The following is a 21361-nucleotide window of genomic DNA, read 5'->3' as shown; positions in this document are numbered from 1 at the left end:
CTCTGTCTCTAGGTGTACATTAGGGTTGGGAGGGGGCCAGGGGAGGGGGTTGGGAGGGTGGAGCAGCTGTCTCAGTGGTCAGTTTCTTCAGACAAAGTTCTTTCCAACAGTTCATACCTGGCTACCTGTAGCTAGGGTGTCAATTTGGCTCAAGGAATTCATGTGCTCTTGGCATGCCAAGTGGTTGAAGTGCAGTGTAACCAGCTCTGATGCCCCTATCCTTGTCTTGTTGTCATGGTAGTTCTAGCCAGTCTCCTGCCTTCAGACTTCTCCAGACAAGAACAGGCATTAGGCTTAAGACTCTTGGGATCCTTATCAAGTTCTCTCAGGTCTCCCAGGCTCTGCTCTGATAGTTAAGTAGCCTGGGGTAGGCCTAAGAGTTTCTATAACTCAGACAGGTTTCATTCAAAGAATGAAATGCTAGTCTCTCTTGTTGCAGGCTATCCCAATATCTGTGAAGATTCTCTTAGAATTCTGTGTACTTGGCTTGAGGGAGAGTGTAAGGGAGGAGGAAAAAGAGCAGAGCCTTCATTAGCCTATATGACCTTGTGTGAGTTAGCAGAAGGACATTACTTCTCAAGATACTTTACTGCCATCTGCTGGAAAATTGTTATAACACTATATAAATCTCTGATGACTGTGGGGTGAATGGTGCCCCCTGTAGTTGTGCAGTGTACATGTAGCACAGCTATAAAGAGTATTCCCAAGAGAAAAAATCTCAACATCCTTTGCTTCTATGAATCCCCTTCAATGACTCCTTTGCTGACAAGTTTCTTTTCTCATATGTAGATTATGTGATAAGGGTTTTTAATCTTTTTTTATATCCTGCAAAGATGTATCTAGCACCTATCCTCCCAATGTGGGAGTATTTATTGCCCTTTATCTTCAACTTTGTAGCCTTAGATGAAATTATGAGAAAACAGAAAAGTCTCATTTTACTTCTTGTATTGCCTTTTGTTAGCCAACTGTTAGGTGGAATGCAAAGATAACTTACAAGAATCCAGATGATAACAGCTCTTTCGAATGAAGTACAAAATATCTATAATAAACTTTCCCCACCAAAGAAGTTAGCAGTAACCAAATATACTCTAGATTAGAATGTGTCAATGAATTTAAAAAGTACCAGTTTATAATTTAGAGCCTAGTACATAATAAATGGATACTTGATGAATGAATGAGAAAATGAATGAATGAATGAATGACCAAATAGAAACTATCTGAGACTCTGAATCATTTGTTTTAATTCATCAGGTTCTTTCTTTCTTTTTTTTTTTTTAATAACGATTGTTCTTTTTTCTTTATTTTATTTTTTAATTTAAAAAATTGTAATGTTTATTTTTGAGAGAGATACAGTGTGAACGGGGGGAGGAGCAGAGAGAGAGGGAGACACAGAATCGGAGGCAGGCTCCAGGGTCTGAGCTGTCAGCACAGAGCCTGATATGGGACTTGAACCCACAAGCCATGAAATCATGACCTGAGCCAAAGTTGGATGCTTAACCGACTGAGCCACCCAGGCACCCCTAATTCATCAGTTTCTTTCTGTGAGAATCTGCCCCATATCAATTGTTTTAGTTTCTTGCGCCTTCATAAGAAATTAGCACAAACTGGGTGGCTTAAAACAACAGAAATTTCTCTCACAGTCTTGGGGCCAGAAGTCCAAAATCAAGGTTTGGGAGGGTTGGTTCCTCCTGGAGGTTCTGAGAGAGAATTCATTCCAAGCCTCACTCTTATCTTCTGGTGGTGGCTAGCAATCCTTGGTGTTCCTTGGCTTGTAGCTGCATATCTCCAATCTCTGCTTCCATCTTCACATGGCAATCTCACTTGTGTCTCTAATCTTCTCTTTTCTCTTATAAGGACACGGCCATGGGATTTAGGGCTCATCCTAAATCTAGAATGATCTTACCCCAAGATTCTTAAGTTAATTATATCTGCAAAGACCCTATTTCAAATAAGGTTGCATTCAAAGGTACCAGGGAATAGAACTTGGATGTACCATTTTGGTATGGATGATGCAGCCCACTAACCACTGAAAATCACTCATGCTGTGATCCATACCTCTGTCATGCAATACAAGTGAATGATTTTTTTCCATAGCTGCTTTCCAGCAGACAGTAGGATTCCATTTGGCCAGTGAAAGTATGGCTTTGACTTTCCACCAGTGTCACTACCAATCATGAGGAACACACCCATCACTGCACCCACACTAATGAGGTCAGACGTGTCTGGACTTTGCATGATAACAAGCCAGGGAAAATCACAAATAGAAAACCATCTTGTCCATAATATTCTGAGAGGTACAGTCATCAAATTAATTGAGATGTAAAAAAAATGATAGTTTCTTTGAAAATATAGAGAAACAAGAGGCACACTAGAAGTTTCCTTCCTTGTTAGCTCAGTGGTTTCTCCTGATACTAAAAATTTTTATAGTGTTCCAATTTCTCAAAAGACTCTACTACAAAAATGAGGTGAGAAAAGTCTTGTTCTTTATCAAATATGTATAGCCATAGCTTCTGAACTAGAATGAACCCAGTAAAATATACATATATTTTTTCAGATATAGTATGTTTTGGTGAGCAGGGAGATCTTGTTTCTTCTCACTGAACTGTGATTGAAAGTGCCTGGCCACCATGCAGCTCGTTTGAGAATCTGTCTGAGCACCAGCATCTTTACCACGTGCATTCCAATCTCAACAGAGGGTTCTCACAGTCCAATAGGATTCCTCAATGAACAACATTCATTGTTTCTTGCCTATTCTTTTTTTCCTGCTGGGTGGGTTAAATCTTTCTTTCTGAAGAATATTCTTTGTGTTTAAATGAAAAGTTTTATCAATGTACACACATATATAGGGAATTCTCACAAAGCAATCACCAAGATCTAAACTTAACAGTATTTTTGGGGCTCCTGGGTGGCTCAGTCGGTTGAGCGGCCAACTTCGGCTCAGGTCACGATCTCGCAGTCCGTGAGTTCGAGCCCCGTGTCCGGCTCTGTGCTGACAGCCTGGAGCCTGTTTTGGATTCTGTGTCTCCCTCTCTCTGACCCTCCCCCATTCATGCTCTGTCTCTCTCTGTCTCAAAAATAAATAAACGTTAAAAAAAATTAAAAAATAAAAAAATAAACTTAGCAGTATTTTGTCAACAGTAATATGTAATCTATTTTTTTTTTGGCCTGAAATATTTTATTTTTATTTTTAATTTTATTTTATTGAAAAAATGTCTTAATGTTTACTTATTCTTGAGAGAGAGATAGAGTGTGAGCAGGGAGGGGCACAGAGAGAGGAAGAAAGAATCTGAAGCAGGCTCCAAGCTCTGACCTCTCGGCACAGAGCCTGATGCGGACCTGGAACCCATGAACCGTGAGATCATAACCTGAGCCAAAGTTGGATGCTTAGCCCACTGAGCCACCAGGCACCCTTAGGCTGATATGTTTTAAAGAAGATCCTAGACATCATACCATTTTATCCCTACATACATTGGTGTGCATCCTTGAAAATTATAGATATTTTCTTACATACCATATACAATACCAATATCATACTCAACAATAATTCTTCAGTATCATCTAATACCCAGTCTATGTTCAAATTTCCCTAGTGGTCTCAAAAATGTCTTTTTGTGGTTTGAGTTTCTTTAAATCAGGACCCAAGTAAGACGCACACACAAAATTATATTGTTGTGTCTTTTCAATCTCCTCTAGTACAGGGTTTGTTAGCAGTGGCACTATTGATGTTTTGGAACAGATAATTCTTACATGTGTGGGCAGTCCTGTGCATTGCAGGATGTTTAGCAGCATCCTTGGCCTCTACTTCCTAGATTCCAGTAGCAATTCTCACATTCAGACAATCAAAAATGTCTCCAGACATTGTTAAATGTCCCCCTGAGGACAAAATCATCTCTGGTGAGAATACTGATCTAGTACAGTCCTCTTTTTTTTTAAATGTGACATTGAATTAAGGAATAAATTAGTTGAGTTGTCTTGTGGAATGTCCCACATTCTGAATTTGTTTGGTTCCTTATGGGATCATCTAACTTATTCCTCTATTCCATTTTCCTGTCATTGGAAACCAGGCTAAGAGAGGCAAAGTTACCGTCTCAGGCTCAATATTTTTGACAAAAATTCTTAAGAGTTGGTGCCATATTGTGTCAAATCAGGAGACTAGCATGTCTGATTGTGTCATTACTCTTGATGCTAAGATTAATCAGTAGGTTCAGATAGTGACAGTCTGAGCCCTTCACTGCAATGTTCTCCAACAAACTTCTATTTAGTGGTTTCATTCATTGATGAGTTTTACCTGTATCAACTATTTCATTAGGCTGAATATTAGAGATTTTCTAATTCTATCTGTGCTTTATAATTAAAAAACTTTTAAAAAAGTTTTAATTTAAAATCTAGTTAACATACAGTGTAATACTAGTTTCAGATGTACAATATAGTGATTCAACGCTTCCATGTAATACCTTGAATTCATCACAACAAGTGTACTCTTTAATCCCCATCATCTATTTATCCCATTTTACCATTCATCTCCCTTCTGGTAACCCTCAGATTGTTCTCTATAGTGAAGAGTCTATTTCTTGGTTTGCATCTCTCTCTCTCTTTTTCCCTATTGCTCATTTGTTTTGTTTCTTCAATTCCATATATGAGTACAATCATATAGTATTTGTCTTTTTCTGACTTTATTTCACTTAGCGTAATACTCTCTAGCTCCATCTATATCATTGCAAATAGCAAGATTTCATTCTTTTTTTTATGGATGGGTAATATTCCAGTGTGTGTGTGTGTGTGTGTGTGTGTGTATAATCATAAATCTTTTTTATCCATTCATCAATCAATGGACACTTGGGCTGGTACATAATGCTGCTATAAACATTGGAGTACACGTTAGTGTACTATATTAGAATTAGTATTTTTGGGAGCGCTTGGGTGGCTCAGTTGGTTAAGTGTCCAACTTCAGCTCAGGTCAAGATCTCATGGTTTGTGAGTTTGAGCCCTATATCAGGCTCTGTGCTATCAGCTTGGAGCCTGGAGCCTGCTTCAGATTCTGTGTCTCCCTCTGTCTCTGCCTCTCCTCCACTCACATTTGGTCTCTCTCTCAAAAACAAACAAACAAACAAACAAACAAACAAACAAACATGAGTTTGTATTTTTGTGTTGAGTGAATACCTAGTAGTGCAACTGCTGGATCATTTGGTATTTCTATTTTTAACTTTTTGAGGAACTTCTATACTATTTTCCAGAGTGGCTGCACCAATTTGCATTCCCGCCAATATGCAAGAGGGTACCCCTTTCTCCACATCCTTACAAACACCTGTTGTTTCTTGTGTTTTTGGTTTTAGCCATTCTGACTGATGTGAGGTGATATTGTAAGTTTTTTTTAAGTTTAATTTAAATTCATTATAGTTAACACACAGTGTTATATTAATTTAAAGTGTACACTATAGTGATTCAACAGTTCTATACATTACTCAGTGCTCATCATAATAAGTGTACTCTTAATCCCCTTCACCTATTTCACCAATCCCTCCACCTACCTCCCCTCTAATAACCATCAGGAGGTTCTATATAGTTAAGAGTGTGCTTTTGATTTGTTTCTTTTTTTCTCTTTGTTCATTTATTTTGTTTCTCAAATTCCACATATGAATGAAACCATATGGTATTTGTCTTTCTCTGACTGACTTATTTCACTTAGCATTATACCCTCTACATCCACCTTTGTTGTTGCAAATGGCAAGATTTCATTCTTTTTTTATGTCTGAGTAATTTTCCGTTATATATATATGTGTGTGTGTGCGTGTGTGTGTGTGTGTGTGTGTGTGTGTATTACATCTTTATACATTCATCTATTGATGGAAATTGGGCTGCTTCCATAATCTGGCTATTGTAAATAATGCTGCAATAAACATAAGGGTGCATATGACTTTTTGAATTAGTGTTTTCATATTCCTTTTTTTTCAGAGAAATTTATTTATTTAAATTTTAATTTCAGTATAGTTAACATACAGTATTATATTAGTGTACAAAATATAGTGATTCAACATTATATTCTACATTGTTCATTGCTCATCAAGATAAGTGCACTCTTAATCCCCTTCACCTATTTCACCCATCCTCCTATCCACCTCCCCTCTGGTAACTAGTTTGTTCTCTATAAATAAGAACCTGTTTTTGGTTTATCTCTTTCTTTTTCTTTCTTTTTTTTTGTTTCTTAAATTGCACATATTTGTGAAATTATGTAATATTTGTAATATCCCATTGTGTATATATACCACATATTCTTTAAAATATTTTTTTAATGTTTATTTTTTAAGAGAGAGACAGAGCCTGAGCAGGGGAGGAGCAGAGAGAGTGGGAGACACAGATTTGGAAGCAAGATCATGACCTGAGCCGAAGTCAGATGCCTAATCCACTGAGCAACCCAGGAGTCCCTATACCACACCTTTATTCATTCATCTACTGATGGACACTTGGGCTGCTTCCATAATTAGGCTATTTGAAATGATGCTTCAATAAATATAGGGGTGCATACATCTTTTTGAATTAGTTTTTTCATATTCTTTAGGTAAATACCCAGTAGTGGAATTACTGGATCATATGATAAGTTTTAATTTTTTGAGGAACATCTGTACTATTTTCCATAGTGTCTGCACCAGTTTGCATTCCCCCCAACAGTGCACAAAGGTTCCTTTTTCTCCACAGCCTCACCAACACTTGTTTCTTATGGATTTGATTTTAGCCATTCTGACAAGTATGAACCCACATCTCATTGTGGGTTTTTAAAAAAATTTTTAATGTTTATTTATTTTTGAAGGAGAGAGATACAGAGCGTGAGCAGGGAGGGGAAGAGAGAGAGAGGGAGACACAGAAACCAAAGCAGGCTCTAAGCTGTCAGCACAGAGCCCCACATGAGGCTCCAACTCACAAGCTGGAGATCATGACCTGAGCTGAAGTTGGCTGCTTAACTGACTAAGCCACCCAGGTGCCCCTCGTTGTGGTTTTGATTTCCATTTCTCTGATGATGAGTGATGTTGAGCATCTTTTCATGTGTCTGTTGGACATTTATATGTCTTCTTTGGAGCAAAAATCTCATGTCTTCTGCCCATTTTTAAATTGGATTATTTGTTATTTGGTGTTAAATTTTATAAGTTCTTTATATATTTTGCATACAAACCTTTTATTGGATATGTCATTTGCAAATAACATCTCCCATTCAGTAGGTTGTCTTTTAGTTTTGTTGATTGTTTTCTTCACTGTGCAGAAGCTTTTTATTTTGATGTAGTCACAATAGTTTATTTTTGCTTCCCCGCCCCCCCCCCCCCCCCCCCCCCCCGCTTGCTTCAGGAGACATATAGAAAAATGTTGCTATGGCCAATATCTTAGCTATTACTACCTAAGCTCTCTTCTAGGATTTTTATGGTTTCAGGTCTCACATTTAGGTCTTTAACCATTTTGAGTTTATTTTTTGTATATGGCGTGAGAAAGTGGGTCTAGTTTCATACTTATGTGTGTTGCTGTCCAGTTTTCCTAACAGCATTTGTTGAAGAGACTATCTTTTTCCCACTGCATATTCTTGCTTCCTTTGTTGAAGATTAATTGACTATATAATTGTGAGTTTATTTCTCAGCTCTCTATTCTGTTCCATTGACCCATGTGTTTATTTTTGTGCCAGTGCCATACTGTTTTGATTACTACAGGTTTTTTTTTTCCTAAATTTATTTTTGGGACAGAGAGAGACAGAGCATGAATGGGGGAGGGGCAGAGAGAGAGGGAGACACAGAATTGGAAACAGGCTCCAGGTTCTGAGCCATCAGCCCAGAGCCTGACGCGGGGCTCGAACTCATGGACCGCGAGATCGTGACCTGGCTGAAGTCGGACGCTTAACCGACTGCGCCACCCAGGCGCCCCTTGATTACTACAGTTTTGTGTATTTCTTGAAATCTGGGATAGTGATATCTCCAGTTTTATTTTTATTTTTCAAGATTGCTTTGGCTATTCGGGGTCTTTAGTGATTCCATGCAAATTTTAGGATTATTTGTTCTAGTTCTATGAAAAATGCTATTGGTATTTTGATAGGGATTGCATTAAATCTGTAGATTGCTTTGGGTAGGACATTTTAACAATATTTTTATTCTGATCCATGAGCAAGAAATATCTACTTGTGTCATCTTCAATTCCTTTCATCAATGTTTTATAGTTTTCAGAGTACATCTTTCACTTCCTTCATTAAGTTTATTTTATTATTTTTGGTATAATTGTAAATGGTATTGTTTTCTTTTTTTTTTAAGTTTTTTTTTTTTAACGTTTATTTATTTTTGAGACAGAGAGACAGAGCATGAACGGGGGAGGGGCAGAGAGAGAGGGAGACATAGAATCGGAAGCAGGCTCCAGGCTCTAAGCCATCAGCCCAGAGCCTGACGCGGGGCTCGAACTCACGGACCGCGAGATCGTGACCCGGGCTGAAGTCGGACGCTTAACCGACTGAGCCACCCAGGCGCCCCAATGGTATTGTTTTCTTAATTTCTCTTTCTGCTACTTCATTATTAGTGTATAGAAATGCAATGGATTTCTGTATATTGATTTTATATCCTGTGACCTTACTGACTTAATAAAAAAAATTTTTTAGAGCATTTTCAACTTAACAGTGGAAAGTACAGAGAGTTCCCATGTATCCCTTGTCCCCACACCCACAATTTCCTATACTATTGACATCCCACACCAGAGTGGTATATTTTGTTACAATCTATGAATCCTCTTATCGCCCAACGATCACATCTTACCTTAAGTTTAACTCTTGGTGTCGTACATTCTATGAGCTTTGGCAAATGTATAATGACATGTATCTACCATGGCTTCATCAAACTGAGAAGTTTCACTGTCCCCAAACTCCTGTGCTCTGCCATTCATCTCTCCCTCTTCCCTAACCCCTGGCAACCATTGATCTTTTTACTGTCTCCATAGTTTTCCCTTTTCCAGAATGTTATATAGTTGGATTATATTTATGTAGCCTTTCAGATTGGCTTCCTTCACTTTGTAATACCATTTAAGGTTATCCACATCCTTTTGTGGCTTGGTAGCTCATTTGTTTTTAAACTGAAAAACATTCCATTGCATGATTGTACCACAGTATATTTATCCCTCACCTACTGAGGGACATCTTAGTTGCTTCCAAGTTTTGGCAGTTATGAGTAAAGCCGCTGTAAACATTTGTGTGTAAGTTTCTGTATGGAGAGGTTTTCAAGTCCTTTGGGTAGATACTAAGAAGTGCGATTGCGGGATCATATAATAAGTGTACATTTAGTTTTGTAAGAAACAGCCAAACTGTCTTTTTAAATGGCTGTACCATTTTGTGTTCCCATCAGCAGTGACTAAGAAAGAGCTCCTGTTTGCTCCATATCCTTGTTAGCATTTGGTGTCAGTATTTTGGTGTTAGCATTTGGTGCCCGTTCTAATAGGTGTATAGTACTATCTCATTGTCGTTTTAATTTGCAATTCCTTAATGACATATTATGTTTAGCATATTTTCATATGCTTACTTGCCATCTGTATGTATTCTTTCATGAGGTACCTGTTCAGGTGTTTTGTCCATTTTTTATTCATGTTGATAATTTTCTTACTGTTGGGTTTTAAGTGTTCCTTGCATATTTTTGGATAAATTTCTTTATCAGATGTGTATTTTGCAAATATTTCCCTCTAGCCTGTGGCTTGTTTTCTCATTTTTTTCACATTGTCTTTCTTTTTTTCTTTAACTGAATGCCAGCCTTCATAGTGTTTATATTTTTCCAGCTTTATTGAGATATAATTGATATATAACATTGTGTAAGCTTAAGGTATACAACATGATGATTTGATACATGTATATATTGTTAAATGATTAAATTAAAGTTAGGTAACACATCTATCACTTCACATAATTACATATTTTTGGTGCTGAAAACATTTAAGATCTATTATTCTCTTTGCAACTTTCAAGAATATAATATAGTATTGTTAACTACAGCTACCATGCTGAATATTAGATTTCCCAGAAATTATTCATTTTATAACTGGAAGTTTGTACTCTTTGACCAATATGTCCTCATTTCTCCCATCCCCTATCCCCTGACAACTACCATTCTATCCTCTGTTTCAATGAGTTTGGCATTTTTAAAAAAGATTCCACATATAAGTGAGATCAGATCTAGTATTTGTCTTTCCCAGTCTGGTTTATTTCACTTAGCATAAGGCCTTCAAGGTCCATTCATGTTGTCTCAAATGACAAGATTTCCTTCTTTTTTATGGCTGAATAATATTTGTGTGTGTGTGTGTAATATTTTATTTATCAATTTTTTTTTATCCATTCATCTGTTGATGGACACTTAGGTTGTTTCCATATCTGGGCTATTGCAAATAATGCTGCAATAAACATGGGGGTGCAGCTATCTCCTAAGATAGTGATATTGTCCTTCACAGAGCACAAGTTTTTCAATTTAATGAAACCCAGCTTACCAATTGTTTCTTTCCTAGAACATGCTTTGGGTGTTGTATCTAAAATGTCATTGCCCTTACTCAACATGTCTCCTGAGGCAAGGGAAACAAAAGCAAAAATGAACTATTGGGACCTCATCAAATAAAAAGCTTCTGCACAGCGAAGGAAACAATCAGCAAAGCTAAAAGGCAACCTACGGAATGGGAGAAGATATTTGAAAATGACATATTATATAAAGGGTTAGTATCCAAAATCTATAAAGAACTTATCCAACTCAACACCCCAAAAACAAATAATCCAGTGAAGAAATGGGCAAAAGAATGGAAAAATGAATGGAAACTTCTCCAAAGAAGACATCCAGATGGCCAACTGACACATGAAAAAATGCTCAACATCACTCATCATCAGGGAAATACAAATCAAAACCACAATGAGATATCACCTGACACCTGTCAGAATGGCTAACATGAACAACTCAGGAAACAACAGATGTTGGCAAGGATGTGGAGAGAGAGGATCTCTTTTGCACTTCTGGTGGGAATGCAAACTGGTGCAGCCACTCTGGAAAACAGTATGGAGGTTCCTCAAAAAACTAAAAATAAAACTACCTTACAACCCAGCAATTGCACTACTAGGTATTTATCCAAGGGATACAGGTATCCTGTTTTGAAGGGACACATGCACCCCCATGTTTATAGCAGCACTATCAACAGTAACCAAAGTATGGAAAGAGCCCAAATGTCCACTAATGGATGAATGGATAAAGAAGATGTGGTACATATAGATACATATGGAGTATTACTTGGCAATCAAAAAGAACGAAATTTTGCTATTTGCAACTACATGGATGGAACTAGAGGGTATTATGCTAAGCGAAATTAGAGAAAGACAAATATCATATGACTTCACTCATATGAGGACTTTAAGACACAGAACAGATGAACACAAGCAAAAATAATATAAAAACAGGGAAGGGGACAAAACATAAGAGACTCTTAAATATGGAGAACAGAGGGTTACTGGAGGGGTTGTGGGGGGATGGGCTCAATGGGTAAGGGACATTAAGGAATCTACTCCTGAAATCATTGTTGCACTATATGCTAACTAATTTGGATGTAAATTTAAAAAATAAAATTAAAATTAAAAAATAAAAATAAAATAAAATAGTCATTGCCATAGTGTTCTGCCTATTTGTCCCCCCATGAATCTCTCTTTATGTGTGTTTTTCCACTTACGGTTCTTTTTTTAAAATATATAATTTATTGTCAAATTGGTTTCCATATAACACCCAGTGCTCATCCCAACAAGTGCCCTCCCCAATGCCCATCACCCACTTTCCCCTCTCCCCCACCCCCCATCAACCCTCAGTTTGTTCTCTATATTTAAGAGACTCTTATGGTTTGCCTCCCTCCCTCTCTGTTCGTAACTATTTTTCCCCCTTCCCTTCCTTCATGGTCTTCTGTTAAGTTTCTCAAGATCCACATATGAGTGAAAACGTATGATATCTGTCTTTCTCTGACTGACTTATTTCACTTAGCATAGTACCCTCCAGTTCCATCCATGTTGCTGCAAATGGACAGATTTCATTCTTTCTCATTGCCAAGTAGTATTCCATTGTATATAGAAACCACATCTTCTTTATCCATTCATCAGTTGATGGACATTTAGGCTCTTTTCATAATTTGGCTATTGTTGAAAGTGCTGCTATAAACATTGGGGTATGAGTGCCCCTATGCATCAGCACTCCTGTATCCCTTGGGTAAATTCCTAGCAGTGCTATTTCTGGGTCATAGGGTAGTTCTATTTTTAATTTCTTGAGGAACCTCCACACTGTTTTCCAGAGTGGCTGCACCAGTTTGCATTCCCGCCACCAGTGTCTACTTAGGATTCTTATAACTGGCAGGGAATATGAACTTACGCCTTATATCCATGAGTGGCACGGGTCTGGGTTCTGATTTCTTTTGATTCATGGCCCAGCTGACAGCAGGGTTTCTTGCTACATCTGATAGAGTCCACAGTACCTGCTCTTCTACTTCAAGGGCAGTCCTTTGTGGCTCCCCTCATTGTGTGCAGACTTTGGTCTCAGCTCCCTGTCGTTCTTTTTTTCACATTATGATCTTACTTTTAAAGTCTGTATTTATTTTATCAGGTTTTTTTTTTAATGTTCATTATTTATCTGAGAGAGAGAGAGAGAGAGAGAGAGGCAGAGCGCGAGTGGGGGAGGGGCAGAGAGAGAAGGAGACACAGAATCTGAAGTAGGCTCAAGGCTCTGAGCTGTGAGCATAAAAGCCCAAAGCGGGGCTCAAACTCAGGAACCACGAGATCAAGACCTAAGCTGAAGTCAGATGCTTAACCGACTGAGCCACCCAGGTGCCCCTAAAGTCTGTATTTACTTTTAAATAATTTTATTAAAAAAATTTTTTTTAAATATACATACTGTAAAATTTTACCGTCTTAACTATTTTCAAGTGTACCATTCAGTGGCATTACGTATGTGCACATTTTTGTGCTACCATTGCCACCATTCATCGCCAAAACTTTCATCTTCCCAAAATGAAATTCCATCCCCATTAAACAATAACTCCCCATTCCTCCCTCCCCCATAGCCTTTGGAAACTACCATTTTACTGTTTAGCTCTAGGAATTTGACTATTTTAAGTACCTCATATAAGTGGAATCATAAAATATTGTCTTTCTGTGACTGGCTTATTTCACTTAGCATAATGTCTTCAAGGTTTGTCCATGTTGTCAGATATCAGAATTCTCTTCCTTTTTCAGGATGAACAACATTCTATTGTATGTATATATCACATTTTGTTTATTCATTCATCCATCCCTCATTGGATACTTGGGTTGCTTCCACCTCTTGGCTATTGAGAGTAATGCTACTATGAGTAAGCATGTACAATCAGCCTCCTGTCTTTTGCGGACTTCAGACTTAGTGTCCTTTCCTCATAGTGTGTTTAAACTCTATCTCTCAGCCCCTAAGACCAATTTCCCATTTCAAAACCCTTCTGAGTGGTATAGCCTCTACTCCCACTTGTCAGGGCCCCTAGGTACATTGTGTACCATGCATGTCCTATAGAAGGGCACTTCAGCAAGGTGGTGTACAGGGTTGAAATCAAGCTTGAGTTCCATTCATCAGGTCCTGAACCCATAAGGTTGAATCTACTCAGAGGGTACTCCATTTTCTGATTTATGCAGAGGCACCTAATGAATTGGCTGTCTTACTGCTGTGTTGCTTCCTGTTAGGGCTTTTAGTTTCTGCTTCCATTCTGGCATCCAGAGACTTCCTTCTCTGTCTTTTGAACTTGTCTACATATTTAATTTTTTGTTGCTGTTATATGTGTTTCATCTCTATATGTTTGGAATAGGAAAAGAAGTTATTTTCATTGACTGAAAGTTTTGACCTTTATTGTTATTTTAAAACAATACACTTCTTTTGTATGCCCTTTATTCTTCCAAATTTCTTTTATATTAAAAGAAACAGGAACAGTTAAATGATAAATCTATTAAATTAGGAGCAAAAAGATAAGAGTAATGAAGGGTGGATATAATGCTGGGAGCATATTTGTGCCAAGGGGAGGTCCTGAAAATGAACCCTACCTGCCTATTTCAAAGATCAAGGGAAATATGATGGACTATACTTAGGGCATATTATTTGGTAATTGATATGTACACAAAATATAACTTGGTATTCTTTAATTTTCCCAAACAAGCAAAAAGATAAACCTCTCTTAGCCCCATAACATAGAGGAGTACTATGTACTCATTTTTCTGATATTTGAGTTTTTATATGTACAATACTGACTCTTCTAAGTTTGGTTTCTCATTCCAAGAACCAGAACATTCCTCATTTATACAAAGATTCTGTTCCTGCCTTCCTTTGTTATAATATCTGGCAGGTATCTATGGGAGATGTTTTCTGCTCAGTCTCACTGGCTCTATTTGAAGCGGAAGATGAAGCATTTTTCTTTGAAGGCAAAAGATTTTAGTTCTCCCTCTGTGCTTTCCCTCACACAATGACCTAGTAAAATGGAGTCATGAATTTTGCTTATCTTGTTTTGATAGATGTGAAGGTAGAAGACACAGCTTTAGGATTCTAATCCTACAAGTGAGGTCAGATCTGAGAAGTCATCAAGTCCTAGATTTGAGGCCATTGAGGTAGCCTAGAATTTCTCTTTTTGTTGGCCACAGAGCATAAGCAGAGAGCCTATAGTCATGAAAGCTGCCTAGAGGTCTGGCAGCTGGGATAGTTACTTGAATTGTATGGGAAAGTCCAGTCTCCCCAGCCAACAAAAGAGAGCCTCTCTTTTCACTGGCACCTTGCTCAAACTATACATAAGGCATCTACATTCAATTTTGCATAAAGTGGCTGATTTCAGAGCAGCCAAAGTAGGAGTGAAATTAACTTGGTTCAAAACAACATTACATGGGAAACCAATATTTGTGCTTACCAGTGCTGTAACAAAGATTAGGTTTGCCTGAGATGAGATGGATGTGATCAGAAAGAGAAGGACCAGTTAAAAAGAAAACAAAAAAACAAAAAAACAAAAAAAAAAAAGGATGAGTCATGGGGTACTTTTGCAATGTGAAACAGAAATAGTTTACCTTTGTGGTTTTGTTCCCCGGGGGAGTTTGAAGGTGCAGGATATAATTCTCCCAACCTTAGCTCACTATCCTGGTTGTTACCTCTAATATTAGTTTCTGAAATAGTCTTGTGGGGGTGGGAGACCAAGACGTAAGATGGTCTGCTACTGTCTTTACCCAGGCTCAGAGAAAGGCATCTTTTACACCGAGTGTCAGAAGAGATTGAAGATTGGGGAGTGATGTTTCCATGGGAACCTAGGTGTGCAAAGGGGCTTGTTCAATTACAAGGTAGCCTCCTTTAATTACAAGGTAGCCTAGGTATTAGCAGTTTTCCTTCTCAAGAAATTCCACCAGAAAGAGTCTAGCCTCTAATAGGATTGCTGCTCCTTCTAGGCCACCCTAATCCCTCAGTGAATCCTAGCTCATGCCTTAGTGGTGATTCCTCCTCCAATTCCTTCATTCTTCTAATTGTCATACCTGGTGTCCATCTAAAACTCCTACTTCTAAGTTATTGCAGACTGCCACTGGATTCCTTGGGGGAGGAAAGCACACAGATGGGAATATGCATTCCTCCAAGTTCATCTCCCATATTCTATCACATGGACAGAGTGTAAGAGCATGTGTCCCAACCACATTTTAAGCAAATCCCTTTTCTCTATTTTATTGGCCATAGAACAATTTTACCTGCAGTACAAATATAACAGTGATTTACACTTTTCTCTCAATAATTGGCTGTAGGAATCAAATTTTCTTACTAAACTATTCTCAGAAGTATACATTGTGCCATAACTTTATCACAGCACCTACCTGCAATGCAGTCTGATACTGCTCTTCCTGAGAAGAATTTTATTCTTGTGCTTACTTTGCTCTTTTCTGTACAAACTCCCTTTCATATACTTCCACGTTTTGTTGGAATTATACTGTCCTTTTCCCCTCCTTTCCCAACCAGTTCAGAGGCTTGGGGGAGATATGAGTTGTGTACTCCCGCTTTTCCAGTGGATTCTTTCCTGCCTCCTTTACTCTTCCTTCTCCCCTCTCCTGCTCTCATCACTGCCATCCCCATCTGCTTTTTCCTCTCTCTCCCCTCCTTCTCCCAGTCTCATAGCACCCTCTAAGAAATCTGTTTAGCAGGAAGAAGGTCTCTGTACACTGGTATTAATTTCTTCCTTGGCTGTATTTTTAGCTTTTGTATAGTCTCTGAGATTTCTGCTACAACAACATTCCATGGAGGGCAGCTGGACGCTAGGGAAAGGAGAGGGAAATTTGGGCAAAAACAAGGGGAGCAGGGAAGGATAAGGGCCCGAGGAGACCTCAAACAAGCTAACATAGGGCATTTGGGAATAAACCCTAAAAACAGACACACTTTTACAATGTTTTAGAATTTTAAAAGTGATTTTTACATTTGTTACCTGACTTATCTAGGGGCATAGGTATGCTTTTTCACATTTTATAGCTGAGAAAATAGGGCTATAAATTAAGAATAACATAAACAGTGATGAGGTGGGTTATAATAGCAGAGTTGGGATTTGAGGCTTCTGGCTGTATTTCTCTGTCCACCATTATTACACAGTGTCAGGAAAGGTCAGGGGTTGAATTTAGGGAGAATTCAAGTCACCTGACCAAAACAAAACAAAACAAAACTGTGCTTTTTACAAACTAAAACCCAAAAGTCAAGACTTAAGCTCTAAATTATCATGATTAACTTTCCTGTGGTAACAGGATCATTTCAAAACTTAGGAATGTCTGTAACAGCTACATAGAGTGAATTACTTTCCAAATTAGGAATATCCCTTAATAGTCAATAGAAGAACGAATAAAAGTGTGGAAGAGTAAATCTGCTTAAAGATAAATATAGGATCAACTTTTAAAAATTCCTAAAGCGTTGACAGCATTAGACCTAATTTCCAAGTGGGCAGAAAGCTCTTTCTAGAATAGCTTTGCTGCAGTCCCATGTGGAGGCAGAAAGATGACCATGAACACTGTTTGAGGTCCCTTCCAGCAAGGCAGGTGGGGTGAACATATCAGTGGGTCATTTTCACTTTTCGTGATCCCCAAATCTTGCAGATTCTCTTGTTCTCTGTCCTTTCAGTGCCTTTGTGAACTGCTCATTTTACTTTAAAGCACCTCCAGAATTGCCAGGGCAAACATTCAGAGTAAGGAGTTTATTGAATGTAAGGTCTCTAGAAAACAGACTGCTGTGTCACTGCATTTGGAAAGCAATCATTTTAAGATCGTTTTCAGGTAAGTGAAAGACCAGCACAACAAACTGATAGAACTGTCTGTCATCTGATCTCCTGCAGCCATTCTGATGAGAAGTGTGTTCCTGTTAAGAATCTGAGCAGAGGCTCTAGCCAGGAGGGCTCTGTTTTGCTAGAATCCTGCCCCAATTTAAGGGTCAGATTGCAGCTCTCCCCAAAAATTGCTCTGTAGTAGGTTGTATTATTTGGAAAATTCCAACAAAGCACCAGAATGTCTGAGATAAGCGAGCTCTTTGTAAATTAAGGAGAAAAATAAAGGACATCAGCATAATCCTATCTCTAAACCAAATCTGGATAATGTAAAAGGACTTCCAAATAACACCATTTAACTCCTTCTTTGCCAGGAGTACAAAAATCTGCACTCTTTCTCAGCAAACCAAGTAGCAACCCCTCATGAACTTGCTATTTAAACTGCGGAAAGGAGAAGAAAAAAAAGTGGGAATAAAGAAGGTAACATGAGAAGATGGCAAGGAAATATCTACTCTTAAACACCTGGGGACCAAAAAGATTTGTAATGCCAAAATTTGCTTATGGAATGTCCTCAACCCGGGGCACCTGGGTGGCTCAGTACGTTGAGCTCCTGACTCTCTTGGGTCATGATCTCATGGTTTGTGTGTTTGAGCCCTGAATTGGGCCCCGTGCTGACAGTGCAGAGCCTGATCCAGATTCTCTGTCTCCCTCTCTCTCTGCCCCTCCCTGGCTCTCTCTCTCTCTCAAAAATAAATAAGTAAACCTTAAAAAAAAAAATGTCCTCAACCCCACTAGGACCCAGGATCCATTGACCCTGACACCTTTCTTCATCACCCCTTACCTCCACTGTATCCTTACTTCCCTCCCTACCCAGGTTCCATTCACAGACCTTGTGTACATCCCCAATGTCTTTACCCCTCTCTCCTTTCATATATTTATCTGGCAAAACCCTAACTAATTATAATTAGTTCTACCGACTTCACACCTCAGAACATTGGGGAGAAACACATAACCATGGTGACTGGACTCTGTTGAAATTCGAAATCATAGGCATCCTGTAGCCGCCCCCCCCCCCACCCCATGCTTCTTGGCTATTCCATTGCATTGCCCTCTCCCCTAGACAGCTAGTCTACACCTGCTCCCCCTTTTTACTCTGCGGGTCACCTTGCTCACTATTGCTTTATATGAATAATCAGAAGAAACTTCCATGTGCTCTCATCACCCCAACTGCCCCACAACTCAGATTCATTAAACTGTTGGAAGATGGCACACAGCAGTGTCTTCATGCCCCTGCCCTAGCTGTCATTTACTTAAAGGACAGAATATTTTCTGGACGTTAAAACAATCAGAGAGCATCAAGATAGCACTGTCCTGGGAATGCTCCCTGACAGCAGTGTCCCTTTGTCTTGTGTTGCTGCATCTCTTCCATTTGAAGCTTCAGTTAGTGGATGCAAGCCTATCTAAACTGGGGACCAAACATTTGTCCCCTGCCTACATTTCTGGTGAACTACAAGCAGGTCACATGTCTCCCTGGGCCAGCTCTGGGAGCTTGCGAGGTATACAGTCTGCTTTTGCCCTCACTGCTGTGAATCCTGTCCAGCTGCCACCCAGAGCCCTGCCCAAGGTTTGCAGGTACGTGTCCCAGGGATAGGGTTTGACCATACAGGCTAGCACCTGCACAGGGCTGCCCACCCAGTGCTGCTTTGCTTTCTGCCACCTCCCCTGATGTCTGCCAGAAGAAGAGGCCATAGTAGGACTTAGGAACTCAATATTGGGCATACTCATAATAGCTACCATTTAACAAGTATCTTATGTGCCAAAAGGCTTACACCCATTAGCTTGTTAATTCCCACAGCCACATTCCAAAGTACGTTTCACTGTCCTCACTTTCTAGATGTGAACACCCTTGCCTCGACTTCAGGTTTGTGAAAAGCACCCTCTCTGGCAAGAATGCACATTTCCCCAGGCACCAGGAGCAACAGGGCTGCCCCAAGCCATTGAGATTTGTATGGAAAGAAAGGAGACATTGCTTCCACCTCGAAAGTGACAAAGCTGGCAGAGATAAGCACAGGCTTAGAAGCTAACAGTTGTGTTCTCATTAAGAATACATAGCTAAGTTCTCCTCTGAGAACATTTGTGTTTGGATTTCCTCAAAGTGCTCTCCACCATCCATGATTTTTACTTTTTGGAAAGGGCGCAGTTAGGTCATCTCACCAGGACAAAAGTGACAATGAGTAGTCAAGTTTTACCACTTTCTAGACTGAAAAGCTCTCTAGCTTTGAAATAACAGCTTTTCTAGATTCTTCAGTTGTCTGCCAACCCTGCCCCCCATCTTTTTGTTGTTGTTGTTTTATTTTTTGTTTAAAAAAATATTTTTTAATGTTTATTTTTGAGAGAGAGAGAGTATGTGTAAGGTGGGGGAGGGGCAGAGAGAGAGGGAGACAGGATCACAAGCCAGCGCTGCACTGACAGCATAGAACCCAATGCAGGGCTTGAACTCACCAACTGTGAGATCATAACCCAAGCTGAAGTTGGTCACTTAACTGACTGAGACACCCAGGCACACCCCTGCCCCAATCTTTAAAAAATCTTATAAGTTCTGGGCATACGTTGAAACATCCACATTTAAAAGTTTAGAAAACTGAGATTTAGAGAGGCTTAATATCTTACTCAAAATCAGCCAGGACCTGGGCCCAGATCTTGAGATACAAGTTCTACACATCCTCCATAATAGAACACTGTAAAATTAAGCTTCTGTAAACTCACAAAAACTTTGAGAGACATTCCTTAATAAGGCCCCAAGGTTGGACATGCTTGTATTTATTTTTTCTGTGGAAAAGAAACTAGCTCCATGTAACTATAGCTGGAAAAATAAATACGGATCTAGTTTGTTCCTATAATTCTGAATTCTACATCTTAGAAGCTTAGAGTCATAAATTTTAGACATTATTTAGTCCAATTTCATCATCAATTTTAAGTATAAGGGAAAACTTGGAATAGCCTTATTTAAAACAAAAATGTGCCTTTAGATGTAATGCTATTTTTACATTCACGTTATTGACAAATGAACCTATTGGGACAAAAATAATATTAGAGTAAGATATATTTGAGGCTACAACTGGTCCTCTTTATGTTAAAATTATGGGTTTAAAATATATATTAGGGTGCAGGTGAGAACAGCACAGCTATTTTATGAAGACTATGAAAGTACAATGAAAGTTTTGGCTTTCATACAACATTTGAGTTTGTTTTGTAGATTCTTCCTCATAATTAGATTTAGAGTTTAGATGATCTCATGTGACTCTCTTAGAAAAACAGAAGTTTTAGCCAAGCACTGACATGCAAAATAAAAACAAAAATCTTTTCCCTTCAGGGTCTAACCTAGCTATAGTTTTAGCTGGAAGTCAGGCAATGCATCTACACATGCACAGTAATTAAATCTAGCTTCTAACAAACTTGAAGTTAAATTTTAATGACCTTTTATAGCTGGCTAATAAATGGTATGTAAATGAGTCATGGATGGAGACTTTATATAAAATGCCACAAAACAGTACTGATTGATACACTGCAAAGAAAAGAGGCCTTGGAAATCTGTGTTCTGCCACCATAGATCCTTAGCCAAATCATTTAGCTTCTCTGAGTCTCAGTTTCCTCATTGGTACAATATGATGGTTGCATTCGGTCATTGTAACTAATGCATGTAAAGTTCTTAAGTCCCCAGAGCTCTTATCCATGCGTAGTCTGACTTAATTCTTACAATTCCATGAAAGAAAGAAGGTCAGGTACTGTTACCTACATTACACAAGCTCATGAAGGCTAAAATACATGACCAAAGTTACACAGTTTGTAAATGGTGGAGCTAGGATTCAGATGCAATTTAGACACAATTCTCCACAACAGGCATAGGTAGACACCATACTTATCACCTCTAAAAGTCCGATATAATAAAGTGGTGTTTAGTCATTACTCAATTATAACCAGACTTTTAAAGTGCCTTAAACACTATTCAACAGGTACAACACGTTCTCTAGCCTGCAGGACTGAATGATCTTATGATTCCTCTGTAGGAGGATCCAATTAAGTG

Source organism: Prionailurus viverrinus, chromosome B3 (genome assembly GCF_022837055.1).
Source record: "Prionailurus viverrinus isolate Anna chromosome B3, UM_Priviv_1.0, whole genome shotgun sequence".
NCBI classification, from domain to species: domain Eukaryota; kingdom Metazoa; phylum Chordata; class Mammalia; order Carnivora; family Felidae; genus Prionailurus; species Prionailurus viverrinus.
The sequence above is the reverse complement of the archived record's forward strand: the minus strand, read 5'-3'. Positions refer to the sequence as shown.